Source organism: Benincasa hispida, chromosome 4, assembly GCF_009727055.1.
Source record: "Benincasa hispida cultivar B227 chromosome 4, ASM972705v1, whole genome shotgun sequence".
In the NCBI taxonomy this organism is placed as follows: domain Eukaryota; kingdom Viridiplantae; phylum Streptophyta; class Magnoliopsida; order Cucurbitales; family Cucurbitaceae; genus Benincasa; species Benincasa hispida.
Window position 1 is genome coordinate 51,509,596 of NC_052352.1, and position 15,170 is coordinate 51,524,765.

Genomic DNA, 15,170 nt, shown 5'->3' on the forward strand with positions numbered 1-15,170 from the left:
TTAAACTGATTAAAAAATTAAATCAAATTTCTAATCTTATTAGAAAAGTGATCTTAGGTCTATGTGAATCATATTTTTAAACTATTTTAAAAAATGATTTTAACTTATTGTTTGCATGCAATTCTTAATTATTGATTTTAATTTCTAATTTAATTTAATTATAACTTTTATAAACAAATGAAATAAATTAAAATCATACAATTCCGTTCATTGACATACTTAGTAAATTATAACAATTATAAATTACCTAAGGTAGCGTCATGTTTCATGCAATTCCATTTCACTATTAACTATATATAACATTTATATAATAAGGTAATGAAATAATTAACATCCATACATACATACATTCAACTATAATATTATAACACTTATAATATAAATGATGCATGGATATGTTATTAATGCATGTAAATATATACTATAACACTTATATTATATGATGCTCAACCAATTGAAGGAAATCTTATTCAAGATCTCCATGAGCGGAAGCAAGATCTTTCCAAGTCCATTGTGAAAGAATAAAGGTATTCATAAACATACAAATCAATTATGCATCTTAGAACAAATTACAACATGCTATCTTAATAAAAAAAACAAAAGGAAATGAGAGATATACTATTGAAGAACTCTTCTTCTGGAATTCTCTCACTCTCGAGAGACATACATGCTTCCATACACCCTTATACTATAACAATTATAATATAAGGGTGATGCATGAATATGCTTAATGCATGCATAAATATAACTCTTATATTATATGATGCACGAGCATGCTCTTATGTAATTTAAATCATGCAAACTACTATATCATAACACTTACAATATAGAGATGATGCATGACCAATGCATAATGTAAGGTGGGATTTCAACTATATGGCAAACTATATGAAATATAATAAAACAAACATCTTATGTACATTCTCCACAATTAATGGTCCAGGATGATTAGCCTAAAAAATCGAAAATAAAATTCTATCTATTACATCAAACCATCGAGCAAACTGGTTCACAAGCAAACTGGGTCTTGAACCTCCCGGGCGAAGTCTTCCTTGATCGTTTAGTAAATTGGGCAAGTAACCACGATCGTTTAGCTACAATCGAGTACCATTTACAATGCGATGAAGCATGAGGCCACTCAATCATTTAGCACACTAATTAAACAATGCAATCTAAACGATCGTATAGATGACTACGTTGCTATGAAGCACGATCATCTAGACAATCATAGAATAAGCGCTAAGCAACTTTTCCTTCGCGATTGTGTAGTCAGTGACTAAGCGATAAAGCTTGCTGAGCTACACGATTGTTTATTGCGCACGCGTTCACCTTGCTGTCGAGTATCCTATACTCAACGATCGCTTACCCCATCGTTTACACGATCTGACCAATGCTTGGTCTTCTTCTTCCTCAAAGTAATATGCAACTCCTTGCCTTGAAGCTTCATCACGAGTGACTCACACTAACTTAAACACTTTGAATTACAGACTCGATAGCAAGTTAATATGCCCAAAAACACAGGGGCAGTTACAATTAACTTTGAATGTAAAAAAATTAAATAACTAGAGGCAACCATCCGTAAAACTCCATTAATCCACATCCACAAACATGTTTAACACTTAAACTGATCGCAGACACGCTTCACCCACCAAGAATGTAAATGTTATTCTATACAACAATGGATTTGGAATATCAGAACCTGACTCTAATATCAATTGAAGGAAATCTTATCAAAGAGCACCCATGAGCGGAAGCGCGATCGATCCAAATTCATTGTGACAAAATTCCAAGCATTCACAAACATACAAACTAGTTATGTATATTAGAACAAATGATGACACGCTTTCATAAATAAATAAAAAGAGAATGAGATACATACTTTTGAAGAACGTTTCTTCTGACTTTCTCTTGCTCTCGTGGAGTCTGGAACAACAACATCTCGCTATCTCTTAGAACGCCAACCTAATCGTCTAGTGGACCATCTTGTCAACCACGGACAACCTTCTCCACGAAAAAGCAGCCTCTCGGACACCACCACTCAGTAACCTGGGTATTCTCGGAATGAGAATCCAAGAGGTGTGGGCTTTGTTGGATTTGGTAGAGGTTTGGAGGACACAACAATCACACTCAACGACCAAGCAAGTGGGAGAGTATTATGTCTATCATATAGACTTTGTGCTTGATCGTTTAGTGAAAAAAAAAATAGCATGTACATGATGGTTTAGGAAATTAGGTATGATTGTTTACATAATTGTTTAGTGAAACTCGCTTGCCACACAATCATTTAGTAAAAGTCTACACGATCGTTTAGAGAATGACGCGTGTACACGATCGTTTAGACAAACACTTGAAGGCTGTCGTGTAGTCTCTCGTGAGCTAAACGGTAAGCAGTGTACTTAATGAAGCGATATCTTTACAAAATTAAGAAATTTTCATTTTATCTTTCAGTTATGAAAATTGAATGAAACCTCCCACTTCATGCCCAGTTAAAGAAGAAATTGCCTACAATTATCTCATAATTGTTTTAATTAAAAATAAATCTAATAACTAACTTATTATATTATATTTATAACCTATGGTTTTAATATCACACCATATACAACATTTAAACCATAGTCCTTTTCGCCTTTACTTGATAGAAATCATATTTATATCATTTTCCTCCAATTAATGTATCTCATACATCATGTCAACTATATCACATATAATTGAACCAGTTTAATCATATCATGTATAATCAAACTCCCTCTTGTCAATTTGAACACTTGAAATTGACCCAAAAATTGATTCTCAACTTGAATCCATTGAGAAACCAAGGGGACCTTATGGACCTATAGCTTGAAGCTCCAATAGTACGTGAATACCTGACTAAACTCTTTAGTCACGAAAATCCACCATCCGTTAACTATCGTGCACTCTAGTAAAGACTGACAGCTGCACTTTTCTCAATATAGATATATTTTTGTGCCCATTGGATATAACTAGTCAACAGTACGATAATCCTTCATAGATGCTCGTAAGTATAGCTAGGCCAATTTACCATTTTGCCTATGTAGTTACATTTAACTCCTTAAGTACCACTGATCCCTTTAATGAACAATACATCATAGTTCTACTATGAGTGGACACCTCTCAGGCCTTGAGAAGGCGTGTGGCGCTACATTGTTTAAGCCCCGGAATCAGCCCTTAAGGGAGCAATCAATCTACTTACCCCAGCTTTGGGGAAAAAGTGAATTTCATCTTGTGAAGTTGAGTTTCTAACTCCTCAATCAGACGAATCCCAAAAGTGTAGGTTTGAGTTGGCAATCTGGCCACTCGCACCCATGCAAATCAAAGGATTGCCCTCAAAGGCACGAGTTCCCAACTCACTCAGGATTAAGGTCATGTTACTTATGGTCATCCTAGTCAAGTGAAGTCTCTGTCATGAACGTCGTTATATAACGAGATTAAATACTTCATGGTCTGGTCTTATCAAACTATTTTGTATAGGACACCCACGCTCGCATGTCTTCACATGAATGGTCAGGTTCAGACCATCTGTAGCATGTCACAACACTTGTAACTATCTATAAAGCAGGCCCCGTCCGTAGTGTCACCAAGATAAGGTTTCCTTCCTATATCCATATACTATAGACCATTTTGTTTATCACTTAAGGCATGATCCACTTGTATGTCTTCATATACATGCTTAAGTTATAACGATAACCAGGGATCTTAGTTTATTGTGTTTGTGGTAAATGCAAATAAAACATCTCATGTTTTGTAGACAATAGTGACGAAAATATCTCATATTATTATATCACAAGCATTTGCAAACTATAGGACCCTACGAGAGTTTAGAGCATCAACCCCAACTCTTAGTTTATTGGTTTGTGGTTAATGCAACTAAAATATCTAATATTTCATAGACAATAGTGAAGAAAATATCTCATATTATTACATTACAAGCGTTTGTTCATACAGGACCTTACGAGATTTAGTGCATTAACCCCAACAATCTCCCACTTGTCCTAAAGCAAGTGGGTGTACAAGATAAAAACAAGTACAAAACAACAAACTAGGAGACTGAGGCCCAATACAAAATCTCCCACTTGCCCTAGTCCAGCTGCAAACGATTTCATAGACCCATGCTTTGTTGGTGACCCTAAAAAACTGTAGTCGTGAGAGCCTTCGTAAACGGGTCAACAATGTTGTGCTCCAAAGTGATCTTCATGAAGATCACGTCCCCTTGATGCACAATCTCGTGGATGAATGATACTTTCGCTCTATATATTTGTTGCACTTGTGACTCCTAGGCTTCCTGGAGTTCGCCATAGTACCACTATTATCACAATAAAGAGACATGTATGGAATAACTTCAAGAAAAGTCAGGAACTTCCTGAGCCAAATGGCCTCCTTAGCAGCTTCACAAGCCGCTACATACTCAGCCTCCATCATGGAGTCAGCGATGCACCCCTGCTTAGGGCTTCGCCATACTACAGCTCCTCTGTTAAAAGTGAACACTGATCATGAAGTAGATTTTTGTGAATCCTTATCAGTATGAAAATCAAAGTTCGTGTATCCAATAAGGATCAAATCCTTAGATCCATATACGAGCATGTAGTCTCTCGTTCTCTGAAGATACTTGAGGATGTTCTTGATGGCAGTCCAGTGACACTATCATGGATTAGACTGATATCTACTGACTATCCCCACAGAGTAGCAGATGTCAGGTCGAGTGCATAACATCACATACATCAAACTGCCAACTGTAGATGCATAGAGGACCCGTCTCATTTCCTCAACCTCTTGAGCTGTCTTAGGACACTGTTCCTTAGACAATGTAACTCCATGCTGAAAAGGTAGTAGGCCCTTTTTGAAGTTTTGCATCGAGTACTTGATCAACATCTTGTCAATGTACGATGCCTAAGACAACGATTGCACTTTATTCTTTCGATCCCGAAAGATCTGATTACCAATAACAAACTAAGCCTCTCCCAAATATTTCATTTGGAATTGGGTCGCTAGCCAGTTCTTAACTGAAATCAGTAAACCTACATCATTTACGATGAATAGGATATTGTCTACATACAACACTAAGAAAACTACTGAACTGTTGATGATTTTCTTGGAGACACAAGGCTCATCAACGTTTTGGTCAAAGCCGTAAGATTTGATGTTCAATCCTTCACTTTGCAAATCACTGATGATAATTTGCAATTCTTCAATTTTATTCACTACCAATTTGGTATAGATCATCTTATAATCCTAGAATTTTCCTACAAGAAATTTCTTAGTACCCGTATCTTCTAGTTTTTACTTCTTGTCTAATGTAACAACCCAGATTTGTATGCATACGGGAAATTAAATGTCAAATATTAAGCAGGACGAAATTTTGTTTAAATGGGTGGTAAATGTAATACCCTAACCCTAATTTAGAAAGTTGGAAAATAAATAAAATATATAATTAAGAATGAAAAATATATAAATTTAATAGAAAAATCGGGTGGAAATTTAGAAGGGGAAAAATAGGAAATTTGTTAAAAAATAATGAATAAGGGAGCAGAATCAGGGAGGATTAATTAGAAGTTGGACACTAGTTAATTCAGGAGACAACGGGCAATAGATAACTTTTTGTTTGGGCACTACTCATTGGAAGAATTGGAGATGAATTAATTGCCCATATACTCTTAAAATTTGAAAGAGTTAAAAAGAGGAAGTGGAATCCACAAGCAGTGAAGGCAACCACGCGTGAAAACTAGCGAGATTGGAGAGAAAATTGAAGAGAGCGAGATTTGAGAGAAAATTGGGGAGAGCGAGAGTAAAGAGAGCAAGATTCTCAGCGAGACAATGGGAGAGAGTGAGCGCGGAAGCGAGAGCGGGAGTGGGAGCGAGACGAGCGAGAGCGAGATCGAGAGTCACAAGAGCCAAACCAGTGAGAAAGCTGAAGAGAGCGAGATTCTGAGAACAAAGAGAGTGAGATTTGGACAGAAGCATGGATTATGCGTTGAATTTGGCCACGATCTTATAGAATATACATGGAAAAACCCTAAAATTGAATACTAACAAAGAATGATGACGTAAGGGCAAACGTTAGCCAAGATTAGGTGTCTTATTGAGAGGAATCCTTAAACCCTAAGTAATTTTAAAGAAGCCACCTGTACAATGATTTGTCACACTGAGAAGAGCTGAAAACTACTATAAATAGAACCCTTTGCCTGAAAATTTAACCCATTCTCAAAAAAATCTCAGTAACAAAGAATCGTGTGAAAAAGTAAGTGTGAGTGAGGAAGTTCTGTGAGGTTAAAAGAGAAAAGCTCGGGTAAGGTGCTGCCCAAATTTCTGCCCAAATTTCCTTCTAGTTTAAAAAGGGAAAGCTCTGTTGATCAAATCATAAAGAATAATAAGGAATAATTAGATCACCGTCAAGGTAAGTAGTTTATCTCACCCTCTCTTTAAATGTTCTATGGTAGTGTACCTTTATTATGTTGCATGATTATGTTAATTGTTATATTGTATTACATGTTTAGAACACGTTTCTCTACAAGGGACCCCATGCATTATGTTTGTTCACGATTACGTTAAAATCAAGTTTTAATTAGATGTAAGTTATGCTTCCAGTCTAATCTTACGTTTATGTTAATGGTTGATGCTGGATGCGACTCTGGCCCTACTGACTGCATGACCCGTTAATCATCAGATGGGTTAGTTTCCTCTTAAGTCCTCATCTTCCTATCAGGGCGGAGAAATTTATGCTTCCAGGGCTGGCAGGGCATGTATGGTTGCACCCCTCCAGGCCTAATCTTACATTATGTTTATGCTAGGGACTAGCAGGGTATGTATGGTTGCACCCCTCTAGTCCAATATTACGTTTATGCTAATGGTTGATGTTGGATGTGAATCCTGGCGCCTACTGACTACATAACCCGCTAATCATCAGATGGGTTAGTTTCCGCTTAGGTTCTCATCTTCCTATCAGGGCGGAGAGATTTATGTTGGAAGCATAACCGACCACCACATGTTATTATACGTTTTCGGTTCCAACCATATGTTTTCATGACATGTTGCTTGTGATTGTGCATTTGGTCACTACCCTACGTGAGAACTACTTACTGGGTATATTATATACTCATCCTATATTTTTACAGACTTTGTAGGTAAGAACACAACGTAGATGGCAGAATTGGACGTCGCTCAAATGACCAACCATCAAACTCACTATTATAGGCACATGCATTTTGTACCACCACGCTAATGTTTTATGGATCCTGGTGTTTTGATAAATAAACTTTTTATATAGTTTTTCTATCTAATTAATAAAACTTAGATATATTCTTTGAAATTTTCACCAAAACTCATCTCATGATAGAAAAGTCTAAGTATGCATGTCGTAGCGGTCGGATCATAATGTGTAAGGATCTAGTCGTTACATCTAATGCCTCCCACACAAGTTTTGATGTATTGTAGGCATTTTAGTAGATATTATGCAAAGTGTTCTCAAGCCCACTCGGTATATAATTATGACATAGGAAGTCTGAATGCATCCATGCTTGCTTTGCAACTTCTGTTTCAGGAGTTATAGCTTCTGGTGGGGTAACTAGGCAATCTTCCGTCAATGTCTGAGTAAGATTCAGGGTGGTGAGATAGAAGATCGTCTTCTGTTGCCATCTCTTGAGATTGTCTCCTTTGAACTTCTCTGGTTTTTTAGCATGAGATTTGACAATGGGCGATCTAGTGATGGTAGAAGTAGCAACATTGGTGGAAGAGTTTGCAGCCATCAGTTCAAATATAATAATTGTCTTCAGATTATTAGGGAAAATGGTATATATAGAACTTAATACATTAGCAAACTGATTACACCTCAATTACTAGAAACAATACACTCAATATATAATATTTAAACGAAAGCTAAAAGGTGTAACAAGTCTTAGATATGAAAATAACTAAAGACTTGAAAGAACTTAAAAAGCTTTGGAGACTGAAAACATAGTCGAGGCACGCTTATAGGAAATTATTCATTCTGCACGGGCTGCAAGCAGACTATAGTGATTGTATCAGCAGATACAATGACTAATTTTGGTAAAATTGCAATCTCAAACTACTTGAATCTAACAGAACTCTTGAATACTTGCTGTCAACTCAACTCAAGAACAAAAGAAAGAAAGAAAGAAAGAAAGGAGACAACTCTTCAATTTGGAATGGGATGCTACAAATGAAGAACCAAGTTGCTATTTATAGGCTAATAACTTGGTAATTCTCCAAATGACAAAATAAAATCAAATAAATATAAGAATTGAAACATTTGCCAAATTTAACTCAATTCAGTTGTTACCTGTCATAAATCAAACATAACTCATTCAAATTGAAAAAAGTACAAATTTAACTTTCATACATATTAAATTTGTATATGAAACATCATTTTAATTTGAAATTTCAATTAAATTCGAAAGTTTCTAAACAATGAGTTTAATCTAAACAACTAAATTCATTTTATGTTTCAAATCTTCACCAAACCTTCACTTTCTTTTACTATATATATCAAACATGTCGAAATTAATTTATATTTTGTGTTGAGAATCAAAGTAACTCATATTAATTGTTAACTATTTAAGTTGTTTTGAGAATCAAATTATCTTTTGAACACTTTAAGGAATTTTCAATATTATTTTTTAGAATTTTGACACTTTTTAGTAGGGGTGTGCATCTGTTGGTCGGTATCGGATCTTGGAGAAAATCGGCACCAAAAATCGAGAAAACGAGTACATGAAATCCGACCGTCGGTCGGTCAATTTGGTTGGTTAGTTTTTTTTTTTTTTTTTTTTTTTTGGCAAACAAAGCCAAAATGAATGAATATATAAGATGGATTGATGAAGAGTTTTTATTAGGTTAACATAATTTATAACTTTTTAAAATTTAAATCAATCATTTTTTATGAAAAATTTAAATCAATCATTTTTTTATGAAAAATTTAAATCAATCATGTAGTGGGCTTGAAATTTAGGCAACATAAAAAAGAAAATAATAAATTAATACTAAGACAATAGGCTTGTGCTTGAGTTGATGGTATTGAGCTTACTTTTATACTTAATTTTTTATAAACAAAATTAAAAAAATAATATTTAAATATATATATCGGTTGGTCGGCTGGTTTTCCAAAAGTTTTTATATGAAGGTCGAAAATCATCCGACCGACCTCAATTCGGTCAGTTTCAATCGATTGGATCGGTTTTTGGTGTCTTTATGCTCACCCCTACTCTTTAGGTGCTTCTTAGTAACTTTTTAAGTTGGTTTTGAGAGTGAAATTACCATTTCATATTTAGGTTGCTTTGAGATTTAAAGTATCACTTATACACTTTTTAGAAAATTTATAATTAATTTTGAGAATCAAATTGACTCTTATAAACTATATTTAGGTTGTTTTTTTAGTCAAATTGGCTATTTGATTTTTTTTTTTTGGTACTTTTTAAATTTGTTTGAGAGTGAAGACGTCATTTAGACACTTTTATGTATATTTTAGTTTGGTTTTGTAGTGAAAATAACACTTGAGCATTTTAAGAGTTGTTTTGAGAGTTAAGGTATAACAAACACACTTTTTAGAAACTTTATAATTTGTTTTGTTAATCAAATTGACTTTTATGAACTATTTAGGTAGTTTTGGGAGTCAAATTATCTTTCAAACATTTTTTAGGAATATTTTATGATGTTTTAAAAATTTAGACACTTTTTAGGTGATTTTGATACTGAAAGTGGCAGTTGAGCATTTTAAGTGAAATAATATTTGTTGAGACGAAAAATGATAATTGTATTCTTTCAATCTTTAAAGAAAATTTTTGGAATGATATGTCTTATTTTTTTGTGTATTTTCATTGATTTTGGGTGTGTTTGGTTTAACTTTTCAAGTGGTTAATTTTGAAAATATGTCATTTTGAAACAAATTGAAGTATTTGACAACTATTCAAAATAGCTTTTGAAATACTTTCAAAGTATATTTAAACAATTTTTATCAAAAGAGTTTAAATAAAAATGATTTTTTTTCTCTAGTCATTCCAAACATCCTTCTTCTAAATAATTTTCAAATATAACCCATTTAGTCAAATTGTTTTTGTAATAACATTATTCTTAAAAAAAAAAATTAATGGTAGTAGTGAAACTGCATCTTTTTAAAAATTTTTGCGTCTACAAAATTTGTGATAAAAAAATGGTAAAATTATTAATGCTGGAACTGGCTACCCTCCGATGGTGAAACTTGACAACAACGAACAATAACGAATGGAAGTTGTTAGAAATGTAAAACCTACAAAATAAAAAATCGTTACAGACTGAGTCGTGGATCTTGCTCCTTTAAGACGTTTTAGGGCTCTACCCAAGTGTGCAAACAGTTCAACCGTATTGCCTCATCGTCCCTAAGATAACAACCCAACAATATAAAACTGTCTCGATTGGAGATGCACAATACCTGACAGAAAAACTCAGACCCTTCGATATGATATACTCGAAAAACGGATGGAAATAGAGGAAGGAATGGAGAGGGATTAGATTTGTGAGTGGAAAATGAGCTGTGAGAAATGATGGAAGGTTGGTGCTTTTTATACACCTTGAAAGCCAACTGGAGTGCAAAACTGCCGAGGAGGAAGACACGTCCAGCCACAGAACATGTGCGTGTAGAAGTTGACTAAAGCCTGTCTCTTATACACATCTAGATGTGTATAAGAGACAGGGATATATCTATCTCCTCACTCCCTCTAAAATATGGATACCCCCCTTGGGGCCTAAACCCACAACTTGAGGTAGGAGTATATGAAGGAGATTCCACTTCCCAACCTAAGCAATGTGTGATTCTCAAAAAAAAAAAAAAAAAAAAAAAAAAATCTTTTTTAAAAACTCATATTTTCACCAACAATCCCCCACTTGAAAATTTAAAAACATAAGAAAAGCATTTTTCATCGAGCAAAATTAGTTTATACAAGACTGTGTATAAGTAAAGGTTTCTTATGACTTGAACCTTTACGTAGTATAGATGATTCAGAATATACTATAGTAACTCATGGTTTTGAACTCTATCTCTAACAACATCTCACACATAGTATCATTAAGGTGTAGTTCAAAAGTTCATGCTTTAAGGCCTAGCATGTGTATCCCGGTTTAGTGAACACTCTAGCGAGTTTACCTAAAAACTCCATAGGAAGGGGTCCCCACTTCCATATTCACATAGGCGAGTTTATCAAGAGTACTCCTGTACCTAGGTACCCCACTTGAAATCAAGTATAAATCTCATTAAGACCTAACTTTAACCTTTCTTACACTTTAGGATATCATGTTTAGACTCTAGGTCATAGAAAGGGGACTGTGTTAGTTTTAGCATGATTCACTTTATGTCACTTGTGATAAGTTATTATCCGTTGAACCTGTTTCTTGGGATGAGTCTACAGGTTGGATTTTCCTCACAGTGATTCATTTCTCTATAGGCATGAGTCTAATCCTTTCTAGGGTTTTGGTACTGTACTTATGACATATTTGTCATCTCTTTCCGTTGTAATAACGGTTATGAACTTTTGCAATTGCTGCAGTACTATTGCAATGGATCAATATGGATAGTATCGGTTTTTCCCATAGGGGAATCTCTGATAGCAGACTTCTAAGCCAGCCCACTTCTTTAGTAGCTGTTACTAGTGCTATCATTTCTGACTCCATCACAGATTGAGCAAAAATAGTCTGTTTCTTGGACTTCCAAGAGACAGCTCCGCCTGCTATATTAAAGATATAGCCATTTATAGCCTTTGAATCATCCAAGAGAGTGTTCCAGTCAGCATCACTGAATCCTTCTAGGACAGCGAGAAACTTCTGATAATGTAATCCTAGGTTTTGGGTTTTCTTCAAGTACCTTATAACCATTTCTATAGCATTACAATGCTCTATTATAGGTCTGCTTGTAAACCTATAAAGTAATCCTTTGGCATAAGGTATATCAGGCCCAGTGCAATCAATAGTGTATCAAAGACTACCTATCATACTTGCATACTCAGATTGATTAACACTGTCACCAGTGTTCTTGAACAACTTAACACTTATGTCAAAGAGTACATGTTGGTTTACATTCAAAGTAATTATATTTCTTTAGAATCTTTTAAACATAGTGAGATTGATCCAAAGAAATTCCCTTTTCAGACCTAGTCACTTTTATGCCTAAGATTACACTCGCTTCTCCTAAGTCTTTCATGTCGAAGTTTGCACTAAATGTAGATTTGACATCATTTATGACGTGCAAGTTCAACTCAAAGATTAACAAATCATCTACATACAGACACAAAATAGTGCAAAGATTATTTTCAAACTTATAGTAAATGTATTTGTCACTTTCATTAACCTTGAAACCTTTAGATAGGATTAGGTTATCAAACTTTTCATGTCATCGCTTAGGAGCTTGTTTCAGACCATAGAGAGATTTATCTAGCTTACAAACCTTATTGTTTTTTTTACCATGGACTATAAAGACCTCAGGTTGTTCGATGTAAATCTCTTCTTCAAGTTCACCGTTTAGGAAGGTGGTCTTTACATCCATCTGATGTACTACGAGGTTATAAAGGGCAGTGAGAGAAAACAAAACACATATTGAGGTAATTCTAGTGACAGGGAAGAAGGTGGCGAAGAAGTCCATATTTTTTCTTTGTCTAAAGCCCTTTGCCACTAACCTGTCTTTAAACTTGTCAACCATTTCATTAGGTCTAAGCTTCTTCCTTAGGATCTATTTGCACTCTATTGCCTTACAACCTGGGGATAGGTCTACTAAGTGACAAGTCCTATTTGACTCAAGAAGGTCCATTTTATCATTTGTAGCTTCTTGCCATAAGTTGGCATCTACAGAGGACAGGGCAGCTTTTAGGTCTTTAGGATCTTCTTCTACATTATAGGTCTGGAAGTCATCCTCAAAATATTTGGCGATTCTAGTTCTTTTGTTTCTTCTAGATTTTTGGTTGATTCCTCTGTAGAGGTAGGATTCCTAACTAGGATTAGACTACTGGATCTCGAGCCCCCACTATTTCTCGATTTCAAAGGAAATCTATCCTTAAAGAAGTCGGTATCGATTGATTCAATGATCACTTAGTTTACTAGATCATAAAACCTGTAGGCTTTACTATTTATGCCATAACCTATAAAGACACACTCATAGGCTCTACTAGCTAGCTTTCTTCTTTTAGGGTCGGAATCCTTACAAAGGCTAGACATCCTCATATTTCAAAGTATGACAAGTTTGGTTTCATATTCTTGAGGACTTCGTAAGGTGAAGTTGTGTTTTTAAACTTTGGTATTTTATTTAGGACATAACACATGGTAAGGATAATTTCACCCCACCAATAAGATGCGACTCCTGAACTAAGTAAAATAGCAACTACTAGCTCAACTAAAGTTCTATTTTTTCTTTCAGCTTTAAAGTTCTTTTCAGGAGAGTAAGGTGCAGTCTTTTCGTGTATAATACCATGTGAATTAAAGAACTCATTAAAGGATTTTGAGTCACATTCAAATCCACTATCACTACAAAGTCTAAACCTTTATGTTAAACTAATTTTCTACTTCAGTTACAAACGATTTGAAAGAATTAAATGCAATATTTTTGTTTTTCAATAAATACACAAAAGTGAAATCAGAGCACGTTAATAAAAGTAATAAGATATCTTTTACTGTTCCTAGTCAAAATGACATAAAATTCACATAAATTAGAATGAATTAAATCTAGAGGCTCAGATTCCCTATGTACAGATATATGCGGAGTCTTTGTTCTTTTAGCCTGACTACAATACTCGTATTTATCAAAATCATTCATGGATAACTTAGGTATCATTTCCAGCCTAATCATGTTACTGATTAATTTCTTTTTAACATGACAAAGTCTAGCATACCAAACATTCAAAGAATACAGCATATACATAGAAGATTTCATTTTATTTATGTCTGTATTCAATCTGAACATTCTCTTAGTTGCATAACCTTTCCCTTTGAATAATTATTCTTAGTAAGGGAATAAATTATTCCCGAGGTAAACTTTAGCTCCATCTCGCCAGTTCCACTAACTTTCGTTGAGTGGTGATCCCCCAATAGAATATTTTTATCCTTAGTTTCAATATAAGTTTTAAAAAAACTAAGGTCGTGACAGACATGGTGCTTAATGCCAGTGTCTATCCACCACCCCTCAGAACTACCAATCACATTTACTTATGTGATCATGGCAACTAACGGTTCCTCTGTCAGGTTTTCGTGATCAGCAAGACAACACCTGTTCCTACAGTTCCTAGCCATGTATCTAGGTTTATTATAGTTAAAGCAATGGAATTATACTATTTCTCCCGGGTAGGGATGAGGAGAGGGGTTCTGCTTCTTCTGTTGGTTCTGGTTCTTAGAACCACGGTTCTGACCTTTCCTCTTTGTCTCTTTGGACTTAGATAAGCTTTATCACGGTAGAGGCAGATCTCCCAAGTATGATGTTTACCTCCTCCCTCTGGTCTTGCTTTTGGGCTTCTTCCTCAATCCTTAGTCAAGTGATAAGACTCTCCAAGGAAAACTCCTTGGTCTTATACCTCAAGGTGTTCTTAAAATTCTTCCTCAATCCTTAAGAGGGTAAGTTTGTCAATAATAACAGCAACTTGACATTTTTCGTCTAAGGGTATACCTTCAGTTTATTTCATGGGCTATCTTTTGTAGTTCATGGGACTAGGCCTCCACAGATTTTTCATCCATCATCTAGAACTTGAGGTAATGGTTGACAATGTATTTTTTCGACCCATCCTCCTCGATATCATACTTCTTTTGTAGGGCATCCTAAATTTCCTTTGTTATCTTCATTGTGCTGTAGTAATCATACAGGTCATCAGTCAAACCATTTAAAATGAATTTTTTATATAAAAAGTATTTTTCTTCCCAATCAGCTCTTTTATTTGTTGTTCAGTCGGGTCTTCATTCAGAATGATTGGCTTATCCTTGGTACAAGTGTTGGCAACTTTCTTGACAGTAAGGAAAAATAGCATCTTCTAGTTCCACTGTTTGATGTTTGCTCCTTCGAATCGAAATGGACGATTGAGATCAAAAGTCATAATGTCATTATGATTGTAAGGGTCACCACAATAGCGTGATGAAAACGTCTTAAAATTGTTGGAATCGGCTATAATCTGACTAGGAAACTTAAGAGTGGCGAACAGTAA